Genomic DNA, 7,722 nt, shown 5'->3' on the forward strand with positions numbered 1-7,722 from the left:
GGTGGCTTAAAACAACATATTTATTCTCTCACATTTGTGGAGGTCAGAAGTCTGAAATTAAGGGGCTGGCAAGGTTGATTCCTTCTGGAGGCTCTGGGGAAGAGTCCGTTCTATGCCTCCTTCCTGGCTTCTGGTGTCTGCCAGCAATTCTTGGCATCCCTTGGATTGGGGCTGCGTGACTCTAATATTTGCCTCCGTCTTCACACTGCCTCCCTCTTTGTGCACAAAGAAAGGTCTGTGTCTTGAGGGCACAGAGCTTTCTCTGAAAAAGACATCAGTCATTAAATTTAGGGACCACCTATCATCCCAAGAGCCTTACTTAATTACATCTACCTAGAACCTACTTCCAAATAAATTCACATTCAGAAGTATGGGGATTAGGACTTGGTCACATCATTTGGGGGGACACAATTCACTCAATTACAACTGATATCTTTTTTTTTTTTCATGAACTTGACCAGCTTTATGAAAAGCATCTTTCTAAAGTTAAAACTCCAACCACTTCCTTCTAAATTATCTTTTTGCCTTTGTCAGTAACAATAAGGCTCCCTCTATCAGCATTTCATTACCTGCAGAGCATCTGTTAACTGGGTTTTGTTTTTTGTTGGTTTTTTTAGACATTATATTGCTCTGTTGCCTGGGCTTAAGTGTAATGTCATTGTTATAGCTCACTGCAACCTCAAACTCCTGGGCTCCAGCAATCTTCTTGCCTTAGTCTCCCAAGTAGCTGGGACTACAGTTGTGTGCCACCATGCCTTGCTAATTATTTTATCTTATTTTTTGTAGCAATGGAGTCTTACTAAGTTGTTCAAGGTGGTCTCAAATTCCTGGCCTCAAGCAATCCTCATGCCTTGGCCTCCCAAAGTGCCAGGATTATAGATAGGAGTGACCAATTGTCTGGCCATCCCTTGCCGTTCTTTTTTTTTTTGAGACAGTGTTAAGCTATCACCCTGGGTAGAGTGCTGTGGCTTCACAGCTTACAGAAACCTCCAACTCCTGGGCTTAAGTGATTCTCTTACCTCATCTTCCCAAGTAGCTGGGACTACAGGCTCCTGCCACATGCCTGGCCTTTTTGTTTTTTGCAGTTTTTGGCTGGGGCTGGGTTTGAACCTGCCACTTCCAGTATATGGGGCCGGCGCCCTACTCCTTTGAGCCACAGGCGCTGCCCACGCCTGGCTTTTTTTTTGGTTGTAGTTGTCATTGTTGTTTAGCTGGCGTGGGTGGGGTTCAAACCCACCAGCCTTAGTGCATGGGGCCAGCACTGTAAACACTATACTATGGACACTGAGCCCATTTTCACATTTTTTTAATAACAAAAAGCTCTTTGTTATCATATTCATGTGATTTCTCTCGTTTTATTTCTTAGCTAAACTTAAAAAATTACATTAAATTTTCCAAAAAGATAATTCGTTAATTTTACAAATTAAATGAGATAAATTTGGGATTTATAATTACTCAAATTGCACTGAGTATTAAACCAAGGCCTTGTTCTAATCCCACCTCTACCAATCCCTTCTCTCTGGGTTTCCATTTCCTCTACTATATAATAGACAAGTGAAGAAAGTTTAGGCTAAAGGATTTAATGAGATAATGGATTTTAGATACCAGCACAGCATCTGACTCACTGTTTTCATTCTTTTTAGATTTCAGATTAATATTAGGGTACAAATCATTAGATTATATAATTTAAAAATGAGTGGTAAAAATCAGTGCTGTGGTTGTGTCCTATACCCAGGGAGTATGCCATGTATCAATGCATTGGAGCAATTGTGTGGGAAGCTACTGAATCCCTTTTCCTCTCCCCCGCATCTTGAGTTTGAGATTTTCTCTTGTACGGGTCTGTGATTGATAACTTCCTGGTTTCAAATTGGTATAGAGTACACGTGATGCTTGATTTTCCAATCTTGCAGTACTTTACTTAGGAGAATGTTCTCCAAATCCATCCAGGTTGTTACAGATGTGCAAAATTTTCGTGGCTCAAAATATATGGCGCCAGCCCCATATATCAGAGGTGGCGGGTTCAAACTCAGCCCCAGCCAAAAACTGCAAAAAAAAAATGCGCAAAATTTTCATCTTTTTAGGGATGAATAGTATTCCATGGTATACATACACCAGTTTATTAATCCATTCATATGTTGATGGGGGCTTCCATTGTTTCCACATCTTTGTGATTTGAACTGAGCAGCTAGCAATGAATATTTGAGTGCCAATGTCCCTGTGATAAAATGTCTTTTTTTTGGTTTGGGTAGCTTTGCCTACTAGTGGAATTGCAGGGTCAAATGGAAGGTCTACTTCTGCAAAACTTTCCATAGATGTTATACTAGCTTGCAGTCCCACTGAGAGTGCATGAGTGTTCCCATTTCTCTGTATCCAAGCCAACACTGTTGCTTTGGAATCTTGTGATGTGGGCCATTCTCATTGGGGTTAGGAGGTATTTCAAAGTGGTTTTGATTTGTATTTCTCTGATGATTAGGGATGATGAGCATTTTTTCATGTGTTTATTGGACATTCTTCTGTCTTCATGAGAAAAGTTGTCTCTTGCCCAGTTTTTAATGGGGTTGTCTGCTCTTTTCTTGTTGATATGCTTGAGTTCGTTGTAGATTCTGGTGATTAGCCCTTTGTTAGATTTGTAGCATGCAAATATCATCTCCCATTCTGAAAGTTGTCTTTTTGCTTTATGGATTGTCTTTAACTGTGCAAAAACTTGTTAACTTTATCAGGTCAAGTTAAAAAGTTTATTTTTAATGCTGCTGCAATTGCTAATGTGATCTTCTTCATATATTCTTCTTTTTTTTTTTTAGAGACAGAGTCTCACTTTGTCACCCTCAGTAGAGTGCTGTGGCATTACAGCTCACAGCAACCTCTAGCTCTTGGGCTTAGGCGATCCTCTTGCCTCAGCCTCCCAAGTAGCTGGGACTACAGGTGCCCACCAAAATGCCCGGCTACTTTTTTGCTGTTGTTGCAGTTTGGCCAGGGCTGGGTTTGAATCCACCACCCTCAGTATATGGGGCCAGCGCCCTACTCACTGAGCTACAGGTGCCGCCCTTATTCATATATTCTTTCCCTAGGCTGATAAGATGAAGAATTCTTCCCACACTATCTTCTATGGTTTTGTTTTGTGTCTTAGATTTAGATCTTTTATCATGAGTTAATTTTTTTACGTGGTAAGAAGTGTGGGTCCAGTTTAATTTTCTTACATGTGGCTCCCAGCACCATTTATTAAATAGGGATTCTTGGCTCCTGCCTCTAGCATGGTCCCACTTTGCAGACTCGGTGCCTTATTCAGTCTTCTTTCTCGCTCTCTCTGCTGCTGTAGCTGGACATTTTGCCTTCGCCACCGCTCAGTATCTGCACATCCCTACAATGGCTAAAACAGCAATGGCCTATACACAAAAAATGAAGGAGCTGTCCATGCTGTCACTGATCTGCTCTTGCTTTTACCTGGAACCTCACAACATCAACATCTATATTTATGATGATATGGAAATGAAGCAAATCAACAAATGTGCCTCTGGCCAGGGTTTTGAGCTGATTTTTTTTTTTTTTGAGACAGAGCCTCAAGCTGTCCTCCTGGATAGAGTGCTATGGCATCACAGCTCACAGCAACCTCCAACTCCTGGGCTCAAGTTTCACATGCACCCTAGTAAGATGCACTGTAGGTGTGGTCCCACCAATTACCCTCCCTCCACCCATTGTCCCCCTTCCCTTCCCTCTCTTTCCCCTTTCCCCATATTCTTGGGCTATAATTGGGTTATAGCTTTATTTTTTTTTTTTTTTTTGAGACAGAGCCTCAAGCTGTCCCCCTGGGTAGAGTGCCGTGGCATTACAGCTCACAGCAACCTCCAACTCCTGGGCTCAAGCGAGTCTCCTGCCTCTGCCTCCCAAGTAGCTGGGATCACAGGCACCCACCACAATGCCTGGCTATTTTTTTTTTGGTTGCAGCTGTCATTGTTGTTTTGGCGGGCCCAGGCTGGATTCAAACCCGCCACCTTAGGTGTATGTGGCTGGCGCCTCAGCCACTTGAGCCACAGGCACCGAGCCTTAAGCTGATCTTAAAGCCACCATCTCCTATCTCAGAAGCCCCACGAATTTTAGCTTCTCCAAAGAAGAAAGACCTGTCCCTGAAGAAGATCCAGAAGAAAGTGGAGGCTGCAGCAGAAAGAAAATAGTCTCAGGAGGCGCAGGTGCTGAAACAATTGGCAGAGCAGAGGGAACACGAGCGAGAAGTCCTTCAGAAGGCTTTGGGGGAAAACAACAACTTCAACAAGATGGTGGAGGAAAAGCTGATCCTGAAAATGGAACAAATTAAGGAAAACCGTGAGGTGAATCTAGCTGCTATTTATCGGATGTCTGCAGGAAAAGGAGAGGCATGCTGCAGAGATGCGCAGGAACAAGGGGCTCCAGGTTAAACTGTCTGGCTGAAGCGATGAGGGTCTGGCACACCCCACCAATAGTAAATTCCCCTGCCGATGTTATAATGGATCATGCGATATCAGGATGAGGAATTATGACGTTGTTGAAAAAAGAACTCATTATAAAAAAACAGAATCAAAAATTAAAAAAAAAAAATAAATAGGGATTCTTCTTCCTTGAATCCCTTCTTGAATAATTTTGTTTGCCTTGTCTAAGATTTGATGGCTTTATGAGACTAGTTTCATCTCTGGACTTTCTATTTTGTTGCATAGATCTATGTCTCTATTTTTATGCTACTACCATGCTGTTTTGGTCACTATAGACTTGCAGTATAACCTGAAGTCTGGCAAGGTGATGCTTTCCAATTTATTCTTATTTTATGGAATTATATTGACTAATCGAGTTTTTTTCCTAGATCAACACAAAATGTAGAATTATAATTGGGATTGCATTAAATCTATAGATTGCTTTGGATAGTATAGACATTTTACAATATTGATTCTTCCAAGTTATCCATAAGGACAATATGTACTTCCATCTGTTAACATCCTCTGCAATTTCATGTCTCAGTAATTTGTAATTCTCTGTGTAGAGATCCTTCAGATCCTTTGTTAGATATATTCTGAGATATTTCTTTGTGTTTGATGCTACTGTGACTTTGATTTGATTTTTAGTTTGACTATTATTGGTGTATATGAAGGTTACTGATTTGTGTACATTGATTTTATAACCTGAAACATTGCTGTATTTCTTTCTTTTTTCTTTATTGAGACAGAGTCTCACTTTGTTGCCCCAGGTAGAGTGCCCTGGCATTTTATCCCACAGCAACCTCAGTATCTTGGGCTCAAGCAATCCTCTTGCCTCAGCCTCCCCAGTAGCTGGGACTATCAGTGCCCGCCATGACACCTGCTTATTTTTTTAGATTCAAGGTCTTGCTCTTGCTCAGGCTGGTCTTGAATTCCTAAGCTCAATACACCTGCCTCGGCCTCCCAGAGTGCTAGGATTACAGGCGTGAGCCACTGTGCCTGGCTTCATTGCGGTATTTTTTCATCAGAGTTTCACAGGCAGTGTCTGTAGCTCAATGAGTAGGGCGCCGGCCTCATATACCGAGGCTGGCGGGTTCAAACCTGGCCCTGGCCAGCTAAACAACAATGACAACTGCAAGAACAACAAAAATATCTGGGTATTGTGGTGTGCACCTGTAGTCCTAGCTACTTAGGAGGTTGAGGCAAGAGAATCACTTAAGCCCAAGAGTTTGAGGTTGCTGTGAGCTGTAACGCCACGGGACTCTACCATGGGCAACATAGTGAGACTCTGTCTCACCAAAAACAAACAAAAAACCCAAAGAGTTTCATAGTCGAGTCCTTGGGGTTTTCTAAGTATAGGATCGTATCATTTGCAAAGAGCAATTATTTGACCACCTCTGCTCTCATTTAGATACCCTTAATACTTTTCTCTTGTCTAACTGCATTGGCTAAAACTTCCACCACTATGTTGAAAAGTAGTGAAATAGCGGGCATCTTTCTGTAGTTCTAGTTCTAAGTGGGAATATTTTCAACTTTTTGCCATTCAATATGACAGTGGCTATGGGTTTATCATAGATGGCTTCTATCTATAGATGTCCCATGTATGCCTATATTCTTGAGTGTTCTTATCAAAGAAGGATGCTGAATTTTGTCAAAAGCTTTCTTTGCATCAATTCAGAGAACATATGGTTCTTGTTTTTATTTTTGTTTCTGTGGTGAATTATTTTTATAGATTTGCGTATGATGAACCAGCCCTGCATCCCTGGGGTAAAACCCACTTGGTCATGATGGATAATTTTTTGATGTGTAGCTGAATTCTGTTTGCTAAGATTTTATTGAGTATTTTTGCATTGATATTCATTAACGATGTTGATCTATAGTTTTCTTTTTTTGTTGTGCCCTTTCCTGGTTTTGGTATCAGGGTAATATTTGCCTCATAGAAGAAGCTGGGGAGGCTTCCTTTCTTCTAAATGCTTTGGAACAGATTCTGTGATATAGCTACCAGCTCGTCTTTGAAGGTTTGGTAGAAAGCATTGGCTCATTAAAGATCAGTTCTCCGCCTTTCGGCCAGAGATGCCATCTTTCAGTCATTCACCAAAATGACGAACACAAAGGGAAAAAGGAGAGGCACCCGATACATGTTCTCTAGGCCTTTTAGAAAACATGGAGTCGTTCCTTTGGCCACATACATGCGAATCTACAAAAAAGGTAATATTGTAGACATCAAGGGAATGGTGCTGTTCAAAAAGGCAGGCCACACAAATGTTACCATGGCAAAACTGGAAGAGTCTACAATGTTACCCAGCATGCTGTTGGCATTGTTGTAAACAAACAAGTTAATGGCAAGATTCTTGCCAAGAGGATTAATGTTCGTATTGAGCATATTAAGCACTCTAAGAGCTGAGATAGCTTCCTGAAACATGAAGGAAGCCAAAGAGAAAGGTACCTGGGTTCAACTGAAGTGCCAGCCTGCTTCACCCAGAGAAGCCCACTTTGTGAGAACCAATGGAAAGGAGCCTGAGCTCCTGGAACCCATTTCCTATGAATTCATGGCATAAAGCATATAACATAGCACACAGGAGTACCAGTGGACCCATGCTTTTAGGGGCAAGAACCTATTTACTCTCCATGAGCTCATGGCATAATGAGTGTACAGCATAGCACACAGGATAACCAATTAGACCCCATGTAACAGTGATGATACAAGGTGCTGGAACCTATTTCCCATGAATTCAAAAGTCAATCAATGCTTTGTCACATTCAATGGCAAGGTGCCTCCCTGAGCTACTGGAACCTCTTCCCTATGAATTCATGGGATGGTAGTTAAAAATAATAGCCTAAAAATGTGCGTTGTTCGTTTACTACAAATGTGATTTTTTTTTGGTTCAAAGAATTATTAAACCAAATTTTAATGTATTCTAAAAAAAAAAAAATCAGTTCTCCTAACATGATCTCCAATATCTATTTTTCTGTAATTCTAGAAATTCTTTTTTTTTTTTTTTTTTGAGACAGAGTCTCAAGCTGTCGCCCTGGGTAGAGTAACTTAGTATCACAGCTCACAGCAACTTCCAACTCTTGGGCTTAAACAATTCTCTTGCCTCAGCCTCCCAAGTAGCTGGAACTATAGGCACCCACCACAACGCCCAGTTATTTTTTGGTTGTAGTTGTCATTGTTGTTTGTCGGGCCCTGGCTGGATTTGAACCCACCAGCTCTGGTGTATGTGCCTGGCGCCCTAAATGCTTGAGCTACAGGTGCCAATCCAATTCTAGAAATTCTTTTTTT

At 41.4% G+C, this 7,722-nt stretch overlaps 2 pseudogenes; both read left to right on the plus strand.

Annotated features, from left to right (window-relative positions):
* Window positions 1–3,363: 3,363 nt before the first annotated feature.
* Window positions 3,364–4,422, plus strand: LOC100964710 (annotated as a pseudogene).
* Window positions 4,423–6,503: 2,081 nt separating this feature from the next.
* On the plus strand, window positions 6,504–6,997 carry LOC111723287 (annotated as a pseudogene).
* Window positions 6,998–7,722: the final 725 nt, after the last annotated feature.

The sequence above is a fragment of the Otolemur garnettii genome, unplaced genomic scaffold (genome assembly GCF_000181295.1).
Source record: "Otolemur garnettii isolate 467f Iridium unplaced genomic scaffold, OtoGar3 scaffold00001, whole genome shotgun sequence".
Taxonomy (NCBI): domain Eukaryota; kingdom Metazoa; phylum Chordata; class Mammalia; order Primates; family Galagidae; genus Otolemur; species Otolemur garnettii.